Source organism: Triturus cristatus, chromosome 5_2 (genome assembly GCF_964204655.1).
Source record: "Triturus cristatus chromosome 5_2, aTriCri1.1, whole genome shotgun sequence".
Lineage (NCBI taxonomy): Eukaryota > Metazoa > Chordata > Amphibia > Caudata > Salamandridae > Triturus > Triturus cristatus.
In genome coordinates, this window is record NC_140588.1 from 666508242 (window position 1) to 666532480 (window position 24239).

Consider the following 24239-nt stretch of genomic DNA (forward strand, 5'->3'; position numbering starts at 1 on the left):
ATAGAATGTATGTATATATTTTAATAGATTCATGGTGCAACTTCGGTCCTGAGGATGGTCTCTGTGATTGTTCTTCAAGAGTGAGACCGAAACGTCGACGCTGCGACATTTTCTTACATAACTAAGAGGCATTGGTAGCCTTAAAATTCTTTAAGTTTGTATGAATTTAGTTCATTGCCTGGCCAAACATGTGGTGGGCTCTGTTGTGTATGTAAGAAATGTCATTAACTACTGCTAGTAAGATTGCAAAGAAGACAGTAGTTTTATGTTGCCGTACATGAAATGTAAAGTGTATTGTTTCACTACTTCAGAAACTGAAAATATAAATTTATTTTTGGTAAAAAAACTTTGAATGAACTTGGGTCATTTTTTGTATTATTGCACTGTATGAGTTGTCCCCTTCTCCTTTTTTTGCTTGAGTTAAAGGAAATTAAGATCACTTTGTGACTTCCCGAATAAATAATTAATTGTTACTAAATAAATCCTCACGGTATCTATTGTATTTAGCTGTTTGAGCAGAGCCACTGCTCGTGGCAGTCCCAGTCTCTAAGAGGGTCAAGGCAGGCAGGTCCACTGGGGTTCTTGAGGTTGCAGTTCACAGGAGACACCGGGATTTAGCAGGAGCAGGTTCAAGGATCAACAGGCCTGTAGGGCTGGGGCCAATTCAGTTGGTGTTGTCCTCTTGTTAGCAGCTGCATGGCAGCTCTTCTTCTTTTTGGTCTTCTTTCTTGTTTCGAAATCGGGATCTGAGGAAGGAAGGTTTAGGGTGCCCCTAAATAATGAATTTAGGGGCGCTACAGGTAGGGGAAGGGCAGGGATCAATAGGTCCCTATCCAGCTCCTCTCCTGTGGGAGGGTGGCAGGAGCCTATCTCTGATTGGGCAGGGCTCCCCATATTCAAGATGGCCGGGTACCGGAGTTGCGTTTCACCTAGCCTCTCCCACCTGAGGGGTGGAGCTGGCACAGGCTGGCACACCTCCTTTCCTCATGTAGGTTTTCCCGCCAGTCTTCCCGCCAGAGTGGAGGTCAGAACCCATGGGGGCCAGTTGCTGAGTACAGCAAATGGTCTGGAGAAGCTCACAAAGGCGCTATGCCTTTGAAGCTTCCCCCTGCCCATCCTGGGGGAGGAGACCTACCACCTCACCCAGGATGTGCATTGTTGCAGGCCTAGGAGAGCGGGGGGGCTCTCCACCCAGGGGTCCAGCAACATGTCTGCTGTGTGGCAGCCTAGGCAGCCTCTCAGACAAGACGTGGATTGTAGCTTAGGTTTCAGGGGCATCTCTAAGATGCCCTCTGTAGTGCATTTTACATTAAATCCCACATTGGCATCAGTGTGGGTTTAATGTGCTGAGAATTTTTATATCAAACTTGTCAGTCTTCAGTGTAGACATTATGGTGCTGTGGAGTTCGTAATGACAACCTCCTAGCACCATATACTCTTAATGGCATCACTGCACTTACAGTGCCCAGGAATGGCCCTGGGTACTGTAGGGGCACAGGGCTCATGCACCTGTGCCCACACCCATGGCATAGGGCACCCAGCTAGAGGGGTGACTGATGTATGCCAGGGCAGTGTGTTTGCGGGCATGGCACACAGGGATGTGTGCCATGTCGACTCTTTATTTAGTTCTGCACCAGGACACTCAGTCTGCAAAGGCAGTGTGTGGGTGTCAGGGTGCAGGGCCCCTAAGGGTGGAACAATAAATGCTGCAGCCCTTAGGGGTCTTCTCTGGTCACAATGCCCTGGGTACCTAGGGCACCATTTACCAGGGGCTGACATGTGGCCAGAGATACCAATTGGGTTTCAGCTTCAATACAGATTTAGGGAAGGAACACAGGCCCTGGGCACCTGATTGGCAGAAGCCCAGGGCAGACTCAGTCAAAGCACATCAGCAGTTCAGCAAAAAGTGGGGGCATACCATGCAAGAAAGATGGCACTTTCTCACAGATGGGGCCTGAGGTGACGTGTGCAAAAACGACCTGTGGCGGGTTTTAAGATGGGGAAATAATTCCCCTTCAATCCTATGGGTCCCTGGGGGCCAACTAGTCCACCAGGTGCTTCCAGTAAGCACCAGTAAGAAAGCGTTGCAGAGAGGTGGTGCAGGCCGTGTGCCTTTTTACACCTCTCTGCAACAGCGCGTACTGGAGGTACCTAGTGGGCTAGTTTGACCCTAGAGACCCTCAGAATTCAAGGGGACTTAATCTCCCAAATTAAAACGGCCACAGAGCGCGTTTACACAGTGGTGAAGGGAGGGGATGGGGCCCGAGGTGATGTGTGAAAACACGCCATGTGGCACGTTTTAAGTTGGGGAAATAATTCCCCTTCAATCCTGAGGGCACCTGGGGGCTAACTAGCCCACCAGGTGCTTCCAGTAAGCGCCACTACGCTGTGTTTCAGAGAGGTGGCCCAGTCCGTGCCCCTTTTTACACCTCTCTGCAACGCAGCTCTGTGGCGCTTACTGGAGGTACCTAGTGGGCTACTTGGACCCTAGGGACACTCAGGATTCAAGGGGACTTAATCTCCCAAATTACAACGGACACAGGGGGCGTTTGCACAGTGAGGAAGGGAGGGGATGGTGTAAAGTGGCTCTATATATACTGGACCAAAGTAAGGTACAGTGTGTATGGAGTCCCCAGTCCCCAGGGGTTTGGCAGAGGTTAAAGTTAGCTATAACCTTACTCTCTAAAGTGGTATCTTGGTCGAGCAGTAAGGCAGTATCAGAGGACAGTGTCAAGCATTTGTTGTACACACTCAGTCAGCAAATGGTCTCACACACTCATGAACTGAACTCTAGGCCAATTGTTTTGTATCAAAAGATATAGTTGTTTTATTTTAGAATCAACAAGGTATCAAAATATACTTTCTCAGGATGATTTACTTTAGTTAAACACTTTTCAAATAGGCAATAGACTTTTTGAATGCAATAGTTACAGTTTGTTGCAATAGGCAACACAATTTCAAACACAATGCAACATTGAGTTCAATGGGAATTTCTAGTTAAATGCAATTAGTTACTATGTAGATTACTTTTCTAACCACAGGACTGGATCCTAGATTCAGTCGCGGGACATGAGCTGTAAACAGTTAAGTAAAAGCGTTTTGGTTACAGTATTGATTTGTAAGGAATATTATTGTATTTTAAAAGTTGACACTTAGAAACTTTTTCAGTTGGAATTACCAATGCTATCCTATGGAAGGAAATTCAATTTGCAGGTAAAGTATGTTCACGTTACTTTTGTAATCCAGTGCTGGACTCCTAGGTACAGCACTGGGACCTCTATCTAAAACAGGCAAGTAATTACGTTTTTATCGTTGGCACGATTTTTAGAGAATATTTGTAAGTTTCAAAAATCGACACTTAGAAACTTTTTCAGCAAAAAGCAAGCAATCATATCCTATAGAAGGAAATTCAAGTTACTGGTAAGTACGATTAAAATTACTTTTCAGGATCAGTACTGGGCTCAAAGATGCAGCACTGAGGTCTCTCCTGATAACATGTGAGTAAATCGGAATTCGTAGTTCGGCTGATTTTAGAGGAATATTTGTAAGTTTCAAAAATTGACAAAAACTTTTTCAGCAAAAAGCAGGCAATGATATCCTAGGGAAGGAAATTCAAGTTACTTGTAAGTACCGTTAGAATTACTTTTCAGGATCAGTACTGGGCTCAAAGATGCAGCACTGAGGTCTCTCCTGATAACAGGTTAGTAAATCGGAATTTGTAGTTCAGCTGATTTTAGAGGAATATTTGTAAATTTAAAAAATCGACACTTAGAAACTTTTTCAGCAAAATAAGGGAATGATATTCTATGGAGGAAATGCAAGTTACTGGTAAGTACGGTTAGAATTACTTTTTGGGGTTAGTACTGTGCTCCAAGATGCAGCCCTGGGTCTCTCCTGATAGCAGGTGAGTAAATCGGAATTCGTAGTTCGTCTGATTTTAGATGAATATTTGAAAGTTCCAAAACACCACACTTAGAAGAATTTCCAAGTGAAACCAGTCAATGTTAGCCTATGGAAGAAAAGTGAGTTATCTGCTTTTAGGTAAGTACTCGACTGGCAGAATTAAGGTTCTGGGCATAGACTCAGGTGTCTCCCAGGGTCAGGTAGGTACAGTTGGTACACCCTCAGCGGCACATGGGCAGCTGGGTGCAGAGGTAGATGGGCCAATGTTATCCAATGAGAGGCAGGGGGCCTTCGGTTGGTGGCTGCTGGCTAGCAGGCCACGCGGCTGTGGGAGCTGGGCTCCTGGTCACTTGCTCAGGGCAAATGGGGAAGTAGGATAGGACAAAGGTTGCACTGCCAGGGGCACTCAGGCGGCTGGTTGCAAGGTGCTTTTGAGCCGTTGGGCGCTCAATGTTATTCAATGGAGATCTTTAAAAGGGAACAAAGGCTGCAGGCTCGGGGACGGTGTACCTTCTGGAGTGACCAACACTTCGAGGGGTAAGTTGGGATCTTGGAGGGTAGGTAGGCACCCTGGAGGTGAGTACAGGAGGCTGGGGGCGCTGGGTGCAGGGGTGTCTTTGGACGTCAGGAAATCTTGCCCTCTGCTGGTTGCGGTTGGAGAGGTCCTTGGTTCTGAGTCTGCAGGCATCATCTGGGTTATCGAGGAGGGTCCTTGGGCACTGGATTCCAGGTCAGAATCACCAGGGGGACGTCCTCAGGGTCTTTGTCCACTCGGGCACAGGCCGGGCTCGGCGGGTGCAGAGTGGGCTGGATTCGCGGTTCCTGGCTGGCACCAGGGGTGTTGCTGTTTGAGCAGAGCCACTGCTCTTGGGAGTCCCAGTCTCTAAGAGGGTCAAGGCAGGCATGTCCTCCAGGGTTCTTGAGGTTGCTCTCCACAGGAGACGCTGGGATTTAGCAGGAGCAGGTTCAAGGATCAACAGGCCTGTAGGGCCAAGTCAGTTGGTGTTGTCCTCTTGTTAGCAGCTGCATGGCAGCTCTTCTTATTCTTGGTCTTCTTTCTTGTTTCAAAATCGGGATCTGAAGAAGGAAGGTTCAGGGTGCCCCTAAATACTAAATTTAGGGCAGGAGCCTATCTCTGATTGGACAGGGCTCCCCATCCTCAAGATGGCCGGGGATCGGAGTTGTGTTTCACCTCGCCTCTCCCACCTGAGGGGTGGAGTTGCCACAGGCTGGCACACCTCCTTTCCTCATGTAGGTTTTCCCGCCAGTCTTCCCGCCAGAGTGGGGGTCAGAACCGGTGGGGGCCAGTTGCTGAGTACAGCAAGTGGTCTGGAGAAGCTCACAAAGGCGGTATGCCTTTGAAGCTTCCCCTTGTCCATCCTGGGGGAGGAGACCTAGCACCTCGCCCAGGATGTGCATTGTTGCAGGCCTAGGAGAGCGGGGGGGTGCTCTCCACCCATGGGTCCAGTATGATGTCTGCTGTGTGGCAGCCTAGGCAGCCTCTCAGACAAGATGTGAATTGTAGCTTAGGTTTCAGGTGTCAAGAACCCCACAAGGCTCACCTGTGACTTGCGGAGTGTTCTCACAGAGGCGACATGAGCTTCCGCCCCCTTCCCCACCTCACCCCAGTAGGGAGCTAACACCAACAGGGATAGAGATGGATCGGGGAAGGTAGCCAAAGAAGGTAGGAATGATGAGGAAGTAACCTCCCTGGAGGTGGCGGCCCTCGTATCTGCCTGGCAAAAGAAAACAAGGGAGACCAGTTAGAACAAGGACGCGCAACCCCCTATCTAGGTTACCTCTTATGCGCCTGGGGATCGGATAATTACCGGGCAAGGACAGCATGAGGTAGAAAGAAATAAACCATAAAGATAAGCGCTCCTGTGCGCTCTGCATCCGTCCGAGGAAAGAAGAAATAACTAAACTAGTGTCCTTGCGCCAAAACCTTTAGCTCAACAAAGCGCTCCAGCGCGGCGTAAAATCAAAGCCAAGCGCACCAGCGCGATGTCAAGTAAGCAAGCGCCTTTGCGCAGTTCAAAGGGAAATAACAGGCGCTCCAGCGCGGTGTAAATCACCACAAGCGCACCAACACGGTTCAAAGGAAAAGCAAGCGCTCCAGCGCGGTGTAAACAAAGTACGCGCACCAGCGCGATGTAAATCAAAGCAAGCGCTCCTGCACAGTTCAAAAGGAAATAACAGGCGCTCCAGCGCGGTGTACACCACAGCAAGCGCACCAGCACGATTCAAAGGAAAAGCCAAGTGCTCCAGCGCGGTGTGATGCAAACAAAAGACGCTCCTGCGCGGTACCTGTAGAAAGCCCCCTGCAGCGTTCAGGCGTGGTGTCGGCAATCTGCTTCCAACGGGCTCAGCGTTGTGTCCGCAGCATACAACCTAATGCTCTCTAACGCAGTACCAAGAATGCGCCTCCCGACTATGCTCCGATCCGAAGTACGCCCCTGCAGCAAGCATTCCACGGTTGAGGACCAACCTGCGTGCTGTCCGGGAAGTCGGGGCAACAGGAACAATGGCAGCGTTAATTCGAAGCGCCAATCCACGGGAGCCGCCATGGTTTAAGCGGCGTTCCCCGGAAGCGCGTGGATGACGCAGCAGCAGTTTCCGGTCGCTGACTAGACCGCCAACCGCTTGCTGCGTGGTCGGAGCAACCACCCGATCCCGCATGCGCTAAAGAGGTAACCATGACATCAGGGGCATCTCTAAGATAACCTCTATAGTGCATTTTACATTAAATCCGCCACTGGCATCAGTGTGGGTTTAATGTGCTGAGAATTTTGATATCAAACTTGTCAGTCTTCAGTGTAGACATTATGGTGCTGTGGAGTTCGTAATGACAACCTCCTAGCACCAAATACTCTTAATGGCATCACTGCACTTACAGTGTCCAGGAATGGCCCTGGGTACTGTAGGGGCATATGGCTCATGCACCTGTGCCTACACCACTGGCATAGGGCACCCAGCTAGAGGGGTGATTGATGTATGCCAGGGCAGTGGGTTTGTGGGCATGGCACACAGGGATGTGTGCCATGTCGACTCTTTATTTAGTTCTGCACCAGGAAACTCATTCTGCAAAGGAAGTGTGTGGGTGTCAGGATGCAGGGCCCCTAAGGGTGGCACAATAAGTGCTGCAGCCCTTATGGGTCTTCTCTGGTCACAATGCCCTGGGTACCTAGGGTACCATTTACCAGGGGCTGACATGTGGACAGAGATGCCAAATGGGTTTCAGCTTCAATACAGTTTTAGGGAAGGAACACAGGCCCTGGGCACCTGATTGGCAGTTGCCCAGGGCAGACTCAGTCAAAGCACATCAGCAGTTCAGCAAAAAGTGGGGGCATACCATGCAAGAAAGATGGCACTTTCTCACAGATGGGGCCTGAGGTGACGTGTGCAAAATCGCCCTGTGGCGGGCTTTAAGATGGGGAAACAATTCCCCTTCAATCCTAAGGGACCCTTGGGGTCAACTAGTCCACCAGGTGCTTGCAGTAAGTGCCACTGCGCTGTGTTTTTAGAGGTGGCCCAGGCCGTGCCCCTTTTTACACCTCTCTGCAACGCAGCTCTGTGGTGAATACTGGAGGTAACCTAGTGGGCTACATGGACCCCAGGGACACTCAGGATTCAAGGGGACTTAATTTCCCAAATTAAAATGTACACAGTGCGTGTTTACACAGTGGTGAAGGGATGGGATGGGGCCTGAGGTGACGTGTGCAAACACACCCTTTGGTGGGTTTTAAGATGTGGAAATCCCTTTCAATCCTGAGGGACCCTGGGGGCCAACTAGTCCATCAGGTGCTTCCAGTAAACGCCACTGCGCTGCGTTGCACAGAGGTGGTCCAGGCCGTGCCACTTTTGACACCTCTCTGTAACGCAGCTCTGTGGTGCTAACTGGAGATACCGGGTGGGCTAGTTGGACCCAAGGGACACTCAGGATTCAAGGGGACTTTATCCCTCAAATTAAAACGGCCACAGGGCGTGTTTGCACATGTCAGCTCAGCCCCCCCTCCCTATACCCATGTGCAAACACACCCTGTGGCGCGTTTTAAGAGGTAGTTTTAATTCCCCTGCCCTATTATGTACTAGGGGCTTACAGAGGAGGTCATTCTAATCACAGGGGTACCCCAACGCATAGTGTTCCCGAGTGAATGCAGGTATTTTAACTGTTTTAACTAGCATAGCACTGGCTCTAGGACTGGTTATTCAGAGTCAGTTACCACCAGTACCCATCTGATAAAATTGTAAAAACTGCACCAAAACCCAAACACTTATAAATTCACCTAGTTACTCTCCTTACAGTACTGTAATCATTCAGTCGGTACCCAAGTATTCATGCAGTGAGCCGGGCCTTAGCAAATGGACTGCTTCAAACCCCTATCCACTATGCATGCAATCATCTAACCACCTACACACTTGACTTTCACACCTTCAATTCCCCAGTCAGTATACATACACTTCCAGCAAACACCCTGTCACTCCCCTTGCGCTCCTCTAGTGACCCATTCAGCACCATGTACTAATACATTCACTGCCCCAAAACCCAACCACTTACAAAATTCACCCAGGCACTCTCCTCGCAGTACTCTAATCATTCAGTCAGTACCCAAGTACTTATTTAGTGAGCCATGCCTTAGCGAATATATGTCTTTGTCCCGCAGTCTTTTTCCCCGCAGGGATTACCAACGCGGTCGTTACAATGACCGCGTTGTGATTCCGCATACCATTATTCTGCAAGTCGGAACAACGACTTGCGGAGGGGGGGCGCTAGATGTTGGAATAGTATAATTCACTATTCCAACTCCAGTCTGTGCGGACACTAGGGAAGGTGTTGGATTTTAAATCCAGCACCTCCCCCCCTCTGCAAGTGGTTGTTTCGACTTGCGTAGTAATGGTATGTGGAATCACAACGCGGTCGTTGTAATGACCGCGTTGTGAATCCCTGCGGGGAAAAAGTTTTGTCATAAACGTTGTTTACAGGCCTTAGCACATGGACTGCTTCAAACGCCTATCCACTAAGCATGCAGTCCTCTAACCACCTACACACTTGTCTTTCACACCTTCAATTCCCCAGTCAGTATCCATACATTTCCAGCAAACACCCTGTCACTCCCCTTTTACTCCTCTAGTGACCTATTCAGCACCATGTACTAATCCATTCACTGCGCCAAAACCCAAACACTTATAAATTCACTCAGGCACTCTCCTTGCAGTACTCCAATCATTCAGTCAGTACCCAAGTACTCATGCAGAGAGCCAGGCCTTAGCACATGGACTGCTTCAAACGCCTATCCACTATGCATGCAGTCCTCTAACCACCTATACACTTGTCTTTCACACCTTCAATTCCCCAGTCAGTATCTATACACTTCCAGCAAACACCCTGTCACTCCCCTTTCACTCCTCCAGTGACCCATTCAGCACCATGTACTAATCCATTTTCTGCGCCAAAACCCAAACACTTATAAATTCACTCAGGCACTCTCCTTGCAGTACTCTAATCATTCAGTCAGAACCCAAGCACTCATGCACTGTTTACAGGCCTTAGCACATGGACTGCTTCAAACGCCTATCCACTAAGCATGCAGTCCTCTAACCACCTACACACTTGTCTTTCACACCTTCAATTCCCCAGTCAGTATCCATACACTTCCAGCAAACACCCTGTCAGTCCCCTTGCACTCCTCTAGTGACCTATTCAGCACCATGTACTAATCCATTCACTGCGCCAAAACCCAAACACTTATAAATTCACTCAGGCACTCTCCTTGCAGTACTCCAATCATTCAGTCAGTACCCAAGTACTCATGCAGAGAGCCAGGCCTTAGCACATGGACTGCTTCAAACGCCTATCCACTATGCATGCAGTCCTCTAACCACCTATACACTTGTCTTTCACACCTTCAATTCCCCAGTCAGTATCTATACACTTCCAGCAAACACCCTGTCACTCCCCTTTCACTCCTCCAGTGACCCATTCAGCACCATGTACTAATCCATTTTCTGCGCCAAAACCCAAACACTTATAAATTCACTCAGGCACTCTCCTTGCAGTACTCTAATCATTCAGTCAGAACCCAAGCACTCATGCACTGAGCCAGGCCTTAGCACATGGACTGCTTCAAACCCCTATCCACTTTGCATGCAGTCCCCTAACTAACCAACACACTTATAGTTCTGCACTTATACATTCAACTAAAAAAAAAAACATTTCTGTTTCAATATTTTAAATAACATTTTTATTTCAATTTATATAAAAAATATATAATGTAATTAACAAAATAAAATACGTAAAAATAAACAGTTAAAAAACTGTAGAAAATCAGTATCAAAATATACATATAACTATTATTACATTTAAAAATTATCATTTAAAAAACCTTCGAAATTCACTGAAAAAACCATAGGTTGCAGACATGTTATAGTTAGGAATTAGCATTTAAAAAAACCTTAGAAATTCAGCGAAAAAACCATAGGTTTCAGGGCTGTTATAGTTAGCTGGACATTTCACTCGTACAAAACCATTGAAATTCCTCCTTTATAGTTAGTTCTGCTAACTATAACTATAACTCGCGCGCCCGCAATCCACTGCTGATGATGTCACATATTACATCATTCATGACATGGTCAGTAACATCACTGATGACATCAATGATAACATCTCAAATGACATCACTGATGACATCACTGATGACATCATCCACGTGACAATCAGATACACCTCATCATACACTAGTATAACCTTTCAACACTCACTGTAAAATAGAGTACCATATTTGAATCCATTGACACACCAATACAAGTTTCTAAAAACCCACTCAGTGATTCCTAGATCTACACAGACATCTAATCTCTTTCCTACAGATTCACTCATACATGCTGTCAATGATCCATGGAACACTATCAAATATACTTATACACTAATATCGACATTACACACCAGCACACATCCTATTCACTTATGCAGTCATCCTACTCACTTATGCAAACAATGGATCATACTTACATTTACTCAACTACACACTTATACAAACACCACTTAATTTATTCATATGGATAGTAACTCATACTTAGGGCCTCATGTAGGTAGCTAAATACCGGTCGGTAACGGGCGAAAATCGGTAAATATCCCGTTACCGACCGGTATTTAGCCAATTGAGATGTAGGAGGCCAAAAAGAAGGATTCGGTAAATATGAATCGGTAAATACCGATTCATATTTACCGAATCCTAATTTACCGATTCAAATTTACCGAATACTGATTTTCCGATTCGGTAAACATGAAGTGGTAAAACGAGAAAAGAGATGTAGGTAAATTCGGTATTTAAGAAATCTCTGAAATTCGGTATTTAAGAGTCAGAAATAAACACAGATTGAAAGCAGGTGGTAATCAGCAACAGTGCATATAAGCAATCCCAAAATGCAACAGCGTGGACACCATGGCGGCTCTCTATGTGATTGCAAGGCGCCTACGTCTACAGGCAGCAGGGCTGAGGATTTGGAGACGGAGGAACGCATTTACAGACAGCGCATCACACTCTTTCAACAGACTGAGGCTGAGATACATGAAAGGTACACGCTACACCCCCAAAACATCATGGACCTGATAAGGGACCTGCACCCACTCCTGGACCAGCCAACAACAAGGGCGCATGCCATACCACCACATGTGCAGGTTCTCTGTAGCCTGCATCTACTTGCATCTGGCAGTTACCAGGTGGTGATAGCTGCGGTAGGCGGTGTATCCCAGAGTTGTCTGTCCCGTTTCTTCAGGAAGTTCCTGGATGCCATGATGCTGAGAATGCACCACTACATCAGCTTCCCAAACACACAGGCTGAACTGCAGAAAACCAAGACGGACTTTTACCAGATGGCACAGTTCCCGCATGTCATAAGCTGTATTGATGGCACACACATTCCAATCTGCCCACCAGCAGCCACTGAGCACATTTACAGGAACAGAAAGTCCACCCACTCCATCAATGTGCAGGTAATCTGCGATGCAGGGAACATTATCACTGATATCATAGCTAAGTTTCCTGGGAGAACCCACAACTCCTTCATCTTCCAGAACAGTGGGATCTACACACGACTGCTTGCCGGAGAATTAGGAGAAGGATACCTGCTAGGTAAATCACTGTGACGCTCCCTAATACTTATCGCAAATTATTGTGTATTGAGGCATGTGACTGATGGTTCCCTCTTACTCACCTAGGCGACAGTGCATATGCCGTGCGGTCATTCATCCTCACTCCCTAACTACAACCATCAACCCTGAGTGAGAGACGATATAATGTGGCACACAAATCAACACGCAACGTGGTGGAGCGCACGTTTGGAGTATTGAAAAGCAGGTTCCGCTGCCTCCACAAAAGCGGAGGCGCACGCCAGTACACACCCATCATCTGCTGCAAGATCATTGCCACTTGTGAAATGCTGCACAACCTTGCCACGAAGAGAGGTACAGAGGTGCAACTAACTGATTTTGAGGACAATGATGATGAGTCTGCACAGCCAGAGGCCAACGCAGCAGGAGTGGCAACAGCAACAGATGGGAGAGAGAGACGGGCAGAGATCACATGCAACTATTTCTGAGTAAGTAAGGGGACACAGCCAGTAGTTGGATGCCATGACGTAGTTTAATCATGCGGCACTACGCCACAACACAAAGGAAAACCTCTCCTCTCAATATTGTGCAATCACTAGTTGCAAGTCAAGGGTTACTTCACCCAATTGTCTCATGCTATACTGTGCAGCATTAGTGTCTGCGCCGACGCCCTACAGTGCGGGATGCCATTGATTGTGCACCCTCACTAGCTGTGGGACCAGTGGCAGCCCCATGCCGCCTGCTGCTCCTCCGTGTGTCTGGAACAGGGGGGGGTAATGCTGCTCCTGCTGGTGGTTTCTTCGCTGTCCACAGCATCCACAGCACCAGTTGTGGCAGACTGGCTTGTTAGAAGCACTTCAAGTGCACTGGTGACCCTCACCATCCCCCTTGAGACGTCATTGCTGCAGTGCGTAAGGCCCTCCTGCATTGCTACAGAGCGCCTGCAGAGCAGCGAAGTGGCAGTTGCCAGCCGGTTGACTGCCCTTGTGTGATGGTCTTTTCTCTGCCGTTCCCGGCGCCGTGCTGCTCTGTCCTCATCAAACTTTGTGCACAGCAGCATGACGGACTGGGACATGTCCCGCATGCCCGCAGCCATCTCACTCATTCCCTCAGCCATAGCGCTGATGCCCGTGTCAATATTTCCAAATGTATCTTTGAGGCCCCGCATTTGGCGCTGTACTGACATCATTGCCTTTGCTTGTAGGCGCTGTATATTTACCATGGTGGCCTCCAGCCCTGAGAACACTCCATGACTCTCACCCTGTGGTGGTGGACTTTGCACCCGAGCCCTGCAGCGATGTCTGGCACCTGTGTGTGCTCCCTCAGAGGCGGAGGGCACACTGGCATGGCTACCATCCAGGGGCACAGTGGATGGTTCCGGCCCACTGCAGTCTTCAGATTAGGACTCCGAGACATGCAACCTGGAAGCAGCACACCTCCTCGACCTGAGCAATGCAGGCGGTGATGATGCCGGTGACTCCAGCAGGAGTGGCGATGCTGGCTGTGGTGGCGATGCTGGCTGTGGTGGTGAGGCTGGCTGTGGTGGTGAGGCTGCGTGTGGTGCTGAGCTCTGCCCAGAACTTGTGGTGGCCTTCCCTGAGCTGTCCTTCCGGTGTGCCCTCTCTCCCGTCTCAAGTGCAGTCCTGCGCAATGTATCGTCTGTGGACAGAAATGCAACATCAGCTCACTGTACCTGAAGCCCTGCATTGCTAGCATCACAATATATCAGAAGAGCAAGATGGCGGCTGAGTGAGGAGTGAGCTGCTGCAGCCGATTGTGCTCTCCCGAAAAGCTGCACTAATTGCAAAATATGTTAATATTCCTAAACCGGAGGATGTGATATCCCTCTGAAGTGCGAAGTGCGAAGATAACAAGAAAGAAATAGATAAAGAAATAGACAAAGAACTCGATGTTTGAAGAAGTTAGTGGCGGCATTATCAACTTACGCGGCTGGGCTTCGGCGTTGGCTCGATACACGGAGCAGCTGCTTCTTCGAGTGGAACATATCGAGAGGCTCTGTGCCCTTCACTTGCCAGCCGCTGCTTCAACTTCTGTTCCTGTGCTTGCCATGGGGCCGAAATCGGTCATGAAAGCTGGAGCTACGGTAGAACGCCGGGGGCCTCCAGCGTTGCCCTCTGAGGCTGACATCCCAGCGCGCGGTCGTAGGCAGAAGCTCAACGCTCTCCCAGAGACCTCGGTGGACCGGAAGGGGAAGGGTGGGAGCACTCAGCCCCAGCCACAGCGGTCCTCAGTATCCGTAGTTGATCTGCTCAGAGGGCAGGCTGTACAGGCTGCTGCCGCTTCTACCAACAGGAAAGGCAATGGACTGGTCGGCGAGGAAGGCGTCTCTGAGAAGTCGCACAAGGAGCCGGGTAAGGAGCTGAGTGGGGGGATAGAGAGGCAGAAGGAGCCCACGCTTAATCTGCAGCTGCATACGGATATGGACTGCTCGGTTAAGGCACTATCTAACCCCCCTGCTGAGGCACACTCCCGGCAAGAAGTAATATCACCTATAGACCCTCAGCTATACGCTGCAACTGATAAGCAGAATCTCGGCTTGGATCAGCCACAGGAATCCACCCAGGGGTATTCGGTATTTGGTGATGCCACTGAAGAGGGGGGGAAGCCCACACCCCAGTACTTCTGTCCAGAAACCGGGGATCCAGCCGGGCTGCTTAAAGCCTTGACGGAGAAGGATCAGAGCACTCCCCCTCAGATGGTAGATCATGGCTCAAAATACAAAGGGAGCTTTAAGGGTCACCGGACCCCACGGCGGGAGTGGGACAAAGATTGAGATTCGGAGGCAAATGATTTTTTCTCCCTTTCCGATGCAACTTGGTCAGATGCCGCCTCTGATTCAGGTGGGGAAACTTTGTCCAGCGATGAGCCGCAATCTCAACATAAGGCTAAACTACCCTCGGGATCTGGAGCAACGGTACGCTCTATGAGTCTATGCCCTAAGAGTTTTGAAGGCCAAAAACAGGCGACCTTGAATTGGGATTACACACTCGGGGATCAATTGTTGGGTACTATTAAACCTAAGGTTAATACTGGGTCGGATGCAGGGCTTGTGCCGGCTCCTCCTACGTTAGAGTCAATTATGCAGTGCGTGGTTGCACATCGAGAGGAATCCCGGATGGAAAGTAAGAGGTCGCAGAACGCCTATCGCAAACTTCAAGGGGCAATCAGGAAAATCGCAAAGACTTGCAAAGACATAAGCGATCGCATGACTGACATTGAGACTCGGACAGAAGCTCTGGAATTAGAAGCAGCCGGCTCTAAAGGCCAAGTAGATGCTCATGAGGCCCGACTCATGGATATACAGTGGAAGCTTGAGGAGGGGGAAAATTACTAGCGTAGGAATAACCTGAGATTTTTGGGTATTCCGGAGGGAAAGGAAGGGTCGGACCCCCGCACGTACATCGCTCAATTATTGCAGACCTCTCTGCCAGATCTGGTTGGTTGGGATTGGCATAGGGAGGTGCAAAGGTCACATCGGGTTCCTTTCTCTATTCGCCAGCCGGTTCCACCTAATGCTAAACCCAGGGCGTTACTGGTTTATTTTGGGAATTTTTTATTAAGGCAGAGTGTTTTTGAAAGAGCTAGGCCGGAAGCCCAATTAAAAGCTGAGGGGTTTTCTTTTTTCGTTAGACCTGACTTCTGCCATGTCACCGTGGAGCGCCGGTGGCGCTTACGCCAGATGATTAAGCCTTTCCAGGAGAAGGAAGCTCAGGCCTTTCTCTTAAACCCTGCCTGCTTAAAAATAATCTGGAGGGATACTACACGCTTTTTTACGTCTGAGATAAAGGCTAAGGAGTTTTTGGATTCTGGTGGTAAGGCTGCATCTTAGGGATAATTAATCTAATAGAGCATACTGTTTTTTCTCTCCTTCCTTTCCGTTCCCTCTTTCGGCTGGACGGTAGGGATACAGAAATATAGGATTATGTTGGGCTGTTCGGTTATGGGAGGTTTCTTTGGTGCACTAGGGGTATTGGTACGTTAGGTTTGTTTCACTTTCGGGAGAGCACAATATTCATCCACTACAGACCTGGTTGGTCTGCTGCCTTCAGTTACAGGGTGGGTGGGACGGGTGGGGTGGGTGGGGCACTGTGGGTTAGGGAGTGGGGTGGGAAGGGACGGTGTTGGAGAAAAAAGGCCAGGGAAATCAGGGAAATCAGGAAAAAGGTATAGCTTGACTGCTACTGAGCTACTAAAATGTTTAATATCACTGCATTGCAATAAAAATTACTTCGATGGGTAAGCTGAGAATCTGTTCTTTGAATATAGGGGGGCTTAACGATGCTGGTAAGCGGCATAGATCCACAGAAGTTATTCGCTCATGGGGGTGGACGTCATTTGTCAACAGGAAACCCATATTCCTTTCCAGAAGAAAAGCCTAAATAAAGCAGACGATCTGTTCCTCACAGACTACTATCACAAGAGGAGTGGCTATCCACACCTCCACTCGGATGCCTGAAGTGGAGCGAACCCTATCAGATAAGTGGGGGCGATGGGCTATAGCTTATTTATCTTGTAGAGTCACCATATGTACCATCTATGGCTCCAATTTTGATGATTCTGACCTATGGGTTAAGTTGGAGCTTGAGTTAACAGCCTGGCCCTCTCCACTTATAATCTGTGGGGATTTTAATATCCATCTAGGCTTATCGGATATATCTTTGGTAAGCTATGATGGGAGGAAACCGCGGGTATTTAAGGCCCTTAAAGCCTTAGCAGCGAGCCATGGACTAGTTGATGTGTGGACTCGTAAAGTAGTAGGTGATGCTGGCTATACCTACTTTTCCTGTCCCCATCAGAAATATGTTAGGCTAGATTATTTTTTTATATCTACCTCCCTTATAGATCGCGCTAATATACGTAAGCTTCCAAAGATCCTATCAGACCATAACCCTTTGATACTTGAGCTAGACCTTCCGGAACATCTGAATCGCCCTAGCAAATGGTCCTTTGATAGGAAACTTTTGGTAACAGAAGGCTTTCTTGATCATCTTAGGGGATGGACCAAGCAATTCTTTGATGCTAATCGGTATAGCGCATCGAGGGAAGTCGTCTGGGATACTTTTAAAGCTTGCCTAAGGGGGGAAATCATTAGCTTCGCTGGACATCTTACGGCAGAGCATAGGATGACTGTGCGAAAACTCATGATTGAACTCTCTACGAAAGAGGTAGTACATCTTCAAACTATTGAAAGTAAACAAAAGGATGCAGCGAAGCTAATCGAATTAGAAGTTATAAGGGTTAAAGCCAAACTAAATGGAATATATAACAATAGGAACGCTAAAATATATCAAACTCGTGTTAGGGATAATTATGAATATGGGGAAAAGACCGGAAGACATCTAGCATTAAAACTGAAACAGAGGTCGGCTGCTAATAATATCCCGGAGATTAAACGGCGGAATGGGAGTATAGCAACTGATCCCCAGGATATTCTTCAGGTTTTTGCTGAATTTTATGGTGAGGTCTATAAATCTCAGACTGATCCTCAAATAGCAATAGGGCAGCGCTTAATTACCCCCCTCCCTATAGTTATACAGGAATTAGAAAAAGAATTTACACAGGCTGAAGTCAACGAGGCATTACAGTCCATGGCATCGGGCAAGGCTGCAGGTCCTGATGCAATCCCGGTAGAAATTTATAAAGCTTTACAGCCGGAAGTAGCACATTTGTTACTGGACTTGTTTTTAGCAGTACAATATCATGGTACCACACCTCATTCTTGGAAGGATACTAATCTAATTGTCTTTTTGAAAAAAGGGTAACCGCCTTGGGATCCGGCCTCGTACAGACTAATCTCCTTGATAAATACTGACGAGAAAATATATTCTAAAATCATAGCCAACAGATTGTCAAAAATAATAGCTTCCCTAGTTAGCCCATGGCAGCATGGATTTATTCCTGCTCGGGGGACAACTAATCATGTGCGTCGGGTGATCTCTCTATTTGATATCACTGAACAGATCGGGGGTCAAATGTCTCTGATATTGTTAGATGCTCAGAAAGCCTTTGATCAGGTGGAGTGGGCTTTTTTATGGCAGACCTTAAGTAGTAATGGTTTTGGCCCTTCTATTCTGACGGCTATAAAGGCCATGTATATGCAACCATATGCCAAAATACAAATGATAGGGATGGAATCCGGGAGGATCAAGATCTCACGGGGCACTAGACAGGGCTGCCCTTGCTCCCCGATTCTGTTCGCTTTATATATAGATCCGTTGATTAGAGCTTTGCTTAATGATCAGGCTATCCAACCTATAGTGGTTAGGGGATTTAGTAATAAAGTTTTAGCCTATGCGGATGACATCGCCATAGTTACCTCTGACCCTCAGGCTGCATTGGTCCGTATAGAGGCTCAGGCATTAGAATTTGGTCGCCAGTCTGGTTACAGGCTGAATACAGCTAAAACTAAGATCGTCTGTTCTAGCAATACCTTGTTTAAGGATGCTCGGAGGTCTCTGGAGACTATTTATCTAGGGATAAATATAAGCGCAGAGGTTGCAACAATCTGGGATATCAATCTGACACAGCTACTAACTAAGATCAGCACAGATTTAAAGCGTATAGATAAATTAAACATCTCTATCATTGGACGGGCCAACACTATTAAAATGACCATGTTTCCCACATTTTTTTATCTTTTCAGATGCATCCCAATTGAACCCCCTAAAAAGTTTTTTACAAAAATTGATGGGATATTCTCCCAGTTTATATGGGGTTATAAAAAGATCAGGAGATCAATAAAATTCATGACTCTGCCCCAAAATCGCGGCGGGCTAGCTATCCCACATATGTTATATTATTTTTGGGCTGTGATGCTGCAGCAAAGGATTGTTTTGTTCCGCCCAAAAAACCGTGTAGGAATTTCATTGACGATCGATAGCAGTGATTCCCCTCCTTCTATCTATGAGTTGGCTTTAGGGGATCATGCACCGGGTGTTTTATTAAGGCAATTAGATGGTAGTTATTACAAAAGAACACGATTCAAAATTGTTAGAACCGCCTGGAATGTCTGGAATAAAATCAGTAAATTGCTGAGGATTCCCAAGCTGCATAGATATCATGCTATTTGGGGATCGTCTATGTTCCCATCTTTATTTTATGATAATCTTGGGAAAACTTGGGAACAGGCTGGCATTAATGTAATTGGTGATCTATTTGTGCAGTCTGAACTAAAATCCTTTGAAGAGCTTCAAACTCAATTTGGGCTGGATACCAAGACATTCTTTAAATATTTACAATTTAGGGAGATTATCAAAATTGCAATGGCTCAAATAACTGGACTCGATAATATTCCGATACTTGATTGGCTTGGACATAGGCAGCCACGGGTAAAGGACTTATACCTAATTTTGTTGAATGCCAATAAGGATGATATTGCTAGCTCCGAATCTGTTTGGGCAGGCTTGCTTGGGGATTCTGAAGTCGATATCTGTCGGTCCTTGTATTTGTCAAAGAAAATATTTCTAGCAGCTAATCTTAAAGCTCAACACTTTAAAACTTTGTTTAGGCTTTATTATACTCCTGCCAAACTTTTTAGTTGGGGGAAAAGGGAAACCGATTGGTGTCCTAGATGTAAGGAAGGCCCGGCAGATATGATTCATATGTTCAGCGGGTGTAATCAACTGGATAATTTGAAATTAAAGATAGAGGAATTTCTTAATCAAATCACTGGTGGTTTAGCACGATTAACTCCTACTCTGATTTTGACAGGGATTGACGCTAGCCTATGTTTGGATCCTTCCCAAGTCTATTTTTGCTTTATGGTTTCTGCCATTTTTCGTATAATTATTGCGACTCATTGGAAGGATGCAGATTCACCCACATTTCATGAATGGTATGTAAGACTTCATCATGTTTTTAATTTAGAGAAGGCACTTTATAAATGTAAAGGGAAAAGGGCCAAAAGAAGAGGTCTTCGGGTATGGGGACCGATCTGGGAAACTGATGAGATGTAATGATGAAGTTATAACTTTGTGTTTTACATTTCGTATTTTGGGATTTAATGCTGTTTTTGTAATTTGGAATTTGCAGTGATTATTTGGTTCCTTTCCTGTGTTTTTTATGATTAATTTTCTTCTCAGTGTAATAATGTTTCTCTTGATTTCCCTGTGCAAAATATTCAAAAATAAAATAATAAAAAAAAAAAAAAAAAAATGAAAAAATGAAAAAAACAAAACAAAAAGAACTCCGAGACATGCAACCTGGAAGCAGCACGCCTCCTCAACCTGAGCAATGCAGGCGGTGATGATGCCGGTGACTCCAGCAGGAGTGGCGATGCTGGCTGTGGTGGCGATGCTGGCTGTGGTGGTGAGGCTGGCTGTGGTGGTGTGGCTGCGTGTGGTGCTGAGCTCTGCCCAGAACTTGTGGTGGCCTTCCCTGAGCTGTCCTTCCGGTGTGCCCTCTCTCCCGTCTCATGTGCAATCCTGCGCAATGTAACGTCTGTGGACAGAAATGCAACATCAGCTCAGTGTGCCTGAAGCCCTGCATTGCTTGCATCACAATACATTTCTGAAACACTCTGGGCCCAATTCACAGAACTAACTTAAGACAAAATCCTAAACTTACTACCATTTTGGTATTCACAGAAGGCACTTACTCATTTTGGTATTCACAGAAGGCACTTACTCATTTCGGTATTCACAGAAGTTAGGAGTCCTAACTTTAGGACTCCTAAATGCCTTCTGTGAATACCGGAAGTCTTAAAATTAGGATTTTTCGCAGTTTAGTAGTAGTATAGTTAGGACTCCTAACTTTAGGACTCCTAAATGCCTTCTGTGAATACCGAAATTCTTAAAATTAGGATTTTTCTCAATTTAGTAGTCCTAAATTTAGACTTAGGACTACTAAATTGAGAAAAATCCTAATTTTAAGAATTTCGGTATTCACAGAAGGCATTTAGGAGTCCTAAAGTTAGGAGTCCTAACTATACTACTACTAAACTGAGAAAAATCCTAATTTTAAGGCTTTCGGTAGTCACAGAAGGCATTTAGGAGTCCTAAAGTTAGGAGTCCTAAACTTAGGACTACTAAATTGAGAAAAATCCTAATTTTAAGAATTTCGGTATTCACAGAAGGCATTTAGGAGTCCTAAAGTTAGGAGTCCTAACTATACTACTACTAAACTGAGAAAAATCCAAATTTAAAGACTTTCGGTATTCACAGAAGGCATTTAGGAGTCCTAAAGTTAGGACTCCTAACTTGTGTGAATACCGAAATGAGTAAGTGCCTTCTGTGAATACCAAAATGAGTAAGTGCCTTCTGTGAATACCAAAATGGTAGTAAGTTTAGGATTTTGTCTTAAGTTAGTTCTGTGAATCGGGCCCATACTCATTGTCCTCTGCCTGCTTTTCGCTAATGTGTGTAACATGCCTTGTTGTTCTGTGCTATTCTTCTCATGTTTGGGGCTTCCGAGACTACATCTCCCATAATGCATTGCTAGTATGCACTAACACCTGTACTGGAGTGGGATACTCATTGCCCAATTGGTGAGTTGGGATAGGGGTAGGGGGGGCCACATTGCTGTGCATGCGTCTTACCTTGTTTGGTGGCGGCTCTGGCAGAGCTGTCTGCATCCCCAATCCCCACGACACTCTCTGGCTCAATTGTTGACTCCACCAGCTCCTCAAGTTCTGTAAGGGCAGGTGCCCTGTTCCTTTCCCCTCCTGTCCGGCTGGCCTCTTTCTTCAGTTCCCCCATCTTCCTCTTCGTGACGATACGTAGGTCGTACCACCGCTTCTTCAGCACGTCTATGTCCCGGGGGGTCACTCCTATTGCATTCACCTGCGCCTGGATTCCCAGCCAGATTTTCCTCTTCTCCGACTCAGGCACTTGCAGGGACTGCTTTCCAAACAGCTTCTGGTTCTGCTTGTCCACCTCCTCCACTAGTACCTGCAGTTCCTTTGGGCTGAATTTCTGTTTTCTCCTCCTTTCACCTCCATCTCTCTCTGTCTCCTGGCTGGACATTGTGTCAGTTTGTTGTTCACAATCAGGCACTGGCTCTGTTGCTCTGCTCTGCACTACCAGCCTCTCCAGAGTCTGATGATTGTGTGCACCTGCCTGGGTGTGGCCACTTCCTGGTTGGGTGGGGTTGGCCTTGCACGGGATTGGCTGATTCATGAAGTGATGTAAATTTGAATTTCCGATTCGGTAAACTCCGATTCGGTATTTACCGAATCGGTAAATACCACTTCGGTATTTACCGATTCGGTAAATACCGCTTCATGATACCAGCCGGTATTGTGGATTCGGTATTCATTTACCGAATTTTACCGATTCGGTAATTTATACCGAATGTTTACCTACATACTATTTACCGATTCATAAATACCGATTCGGTAAAATTCGGTATTTATGAATCGGTAAATAGTATGTTACCTACATGAGGCCCTTAGTGTGTTATAAAATCATTATTACATTGCATACAGTAATCCATACAGTCACTCACACAATCACTGAGTCTTATGTATCCTAATTTATATACAACAACTGTCACATACACTGCCTTTTATTTTTCTAGTTTGTTGTACATGTACCATTGAGAGATATATTTGCTCATCACCACACCCATAAAGATATTCACTCACCCAAACAACTGTTATAACATGTATTCTTCACCTCATATACATACTGAATCAACAATTCACACATCTTTGGGCAGTCACACACCCCCCACGGAACCACACACACATTCACTCTCCCATACAAATACTCAGTTAACTAATCAATAACTAATATAGACTTTCACATAGCCAGTAACCAACTGGTCCAGCAGTTTACACAACAACTGACAAAGTGATACAGATATTCACACAGTTTAGTCACTATCCAATATATTTAGTGAGACAATATAAATTAGTCAAGTAAACAGTTAATCACACTTCTACTAAATCCAGTATCCAGATATTTATATTTATATATCCACTCATTCTTCAATGCAGATTGCTATATATATAATACATATTTAAATAACGAACCAAACCACATTCACTGGATGATGTCATCAGTGATGTCACTGACCAGGTCATAAATGATGTAATATGTGACAACATCAGCAGTGGATTGCGGGCGGGCAAGATGTAGTTAGTACGACTAACTACATCGGAGGAATTTCAATGGTTTTGTTCGAGTGAAATGTCCAGCCAACACCCCTAAAACCTATTGTTTTTTCAGTTAATTTCTAAGGTTTTTTAAATGCTAATTCCTAACTATATCAGGCCTGAAACCTATGGTTTTTTCAGTGAATATATATATATATATATATATATATCTATATCTAGACCGCCAGTAGGTAATATATATTATCTACTGGTGGCCGCCAGTAGATAGTTATAGTTCGGACCGTTTTCCCTATAGGTACTCTGAAAATTCTATTTTGAATAACTTTGGCGCCGGTTGACTTATCTTCGTGAATTTTTCAAAACTAATGGGGCGCTCCGCTCAGCTCCTACCCTGAAAGTCTCGGGGTGATCCGTCAAGCGGGGGCTGAGAAAAAAGGGGGGTCCCAAAACGCATTTTCCCCATGCATTTTCCCATGGGACCTTTAGTCGAAGGTACAGCCCGAACGGCTGAACAGAATTACTTGAAATTTGGCAAAGAGGTATTCCTCAGTTCAAACTGGCACCTTTTGCTTAAATGGTGTAAATCCATTCAGTAGTTCCTGAGAAAATCAAAAGTAAAATCACATATATATCTGGGCGGAGCCTAACCACACATCTCATCGTGAGATCTGATTGGCTGTCAGCACTTCATCCAAGAAGTGTTGGCAGCCATCTTCGGACCAATATACATGATAGAACCTCATTAAAAGTCATTGCAGTTAATAGAAGGTTTTAAGACTTTAGTTACATTATAAATCATTTGTTGATGGTACCATACTCATTTTAGGAATTGTGGTGTGTTCTAAGGTGATTTTACCATGTGAAAAAGCCTTCTGCTGTGATATCATGAATCATGTTTGAGAGAAAACTATTTTCTCATGCTTTTCCCACAGAGGTTTGGAAGGTGATCTATAAGCTAAACTGAGAGCATATTTTCTGTAAATTCACATTATCTTTCTCAGTCATGTGAGAATGAAGTCTGACATTCTCAGTAAAACATGTACATCCAACAAGGGCAGAGACTGTCAGTTGATTCCTTTGTGTTCTACTGCAGCTTCCCAGAGTGTTCTAAAGAACAACTAGAGCGCTAACAGTCCTACTTATGACAAA